General features: G+C 46.5%; 1 pseudogene across 1 annotated transcript; it reads left to right on the top strand.

Annotated features, from left to right (window-relative positions):
- Nucleotides 1-204: 204 nt before the first annotated feature.
- Nucleotides 205-826, top strand: LOC108535118 (cytochrome b5 pseudogene; annotated as a pseudogene). Its single transcript, XR_001887133.1, has one exon. The product of XR_001887133.1 is annotated as a cytochrome b5 pseudogene (transcript).
- Nucleotides 827-966: the final 140 nt, after the last annotated feature.

Below are 966 nucleotides of genomic sequence, written 5' to 3'. Positions count from 1 at the left end.
ACCTGCGGTCCCAGCTACTTACGGGTCTGACGCAGGAGAATCATCTGAAGTCTAGGCTACAGTGAGCCATGATCATGCCTCTGCACTCCAGCCTGAGTGAAAGCACAAGATCCTGTCTCAAAAAAAAAAAAAAAAAAAAGAAGGCCCAGCCCCCAGTGCTGTGCCCGGCACCGGGAATGTCCTGGGTAGAGCTGGTGGAGTGGCACGCTCTCCTCCACCCGTCGTGGCTGTGTGTGCTGGGCCTGGCTCGTGGCAAACCGAGATGGCAGAGCAGTCGGAGGAGGCTGTGAAGTACTACACCCTAGAGGAGATTCAGAAGGACAACCACAGCAAGAGCACCTGGCTGATCCTGCACCACAAGGTGTACGATTTGACTAAATTTCTGGAAGAGCATCCTGGTGGGGAAGAAGTCTTAAGGGAACAAGCTGGAGGTGACGCTACTGAGAACTTTGAGGATGTCGGGCACCCTACAGATGCCAGGGAAATGTCCAAAACATACCTCATTGGGGAGCTCCATCCAGATGACAGACCAAAGTTAAACAAGCCTCTGGAAACTCTTATCACTACTGTTGATTCTAGTTCCAGTTGGTGGACCAACTGGGTGATGCCTGCCATCTCTGCAGTGGCTGTCGCCTTCGTGTATCACCTGTACATGGCAGAAGATTGAACACCTCCTCAGAAGCCAGCACAGGAAAAGCCTGCTTTGGACACAGGAGAAAAGAAGCCAGTGCTAACCACTTCAACTGATGGAAAACTTCACTTGAAAACAATGATTTTAATATATCTCTTTCTCTTTCTTCTGACATTAGAAACAAAACAAAAGAACTGTCCTTTCTGTGCTCACATTTTCGAGTGTGCCTTTTGTTCATCCACTTTATTCTGATGTTTCCTTAATATGTAATTTACTTATTGTAAGCATGATCTTTTAAAAATATATCTGGCTTTTAAAGTAAAAAAAAAAAAAAA

The sequence above is a fragment of the Rhinopithecus bieti genome, unplaced genomic scaffold, assembly GCF_001698545.2.
Source record: "Rhinopithecus bieti isolate Rb0 unplaced genomic scaffold, ASM169854v2 scaffold_12049, whole genome shotgun sequence".
Classification (NCBI taxonomy): Eukaryota; Metazoa; Chordata; class Mammalia; order Primates; family Cercopithecidae; genus Rhinopithecus; species Rhinopithecus bieti.
Note: the sequence above shows the minus strand (reverse complement) of the source record. Positions and strands in the feature narration are given on the sequence as shown.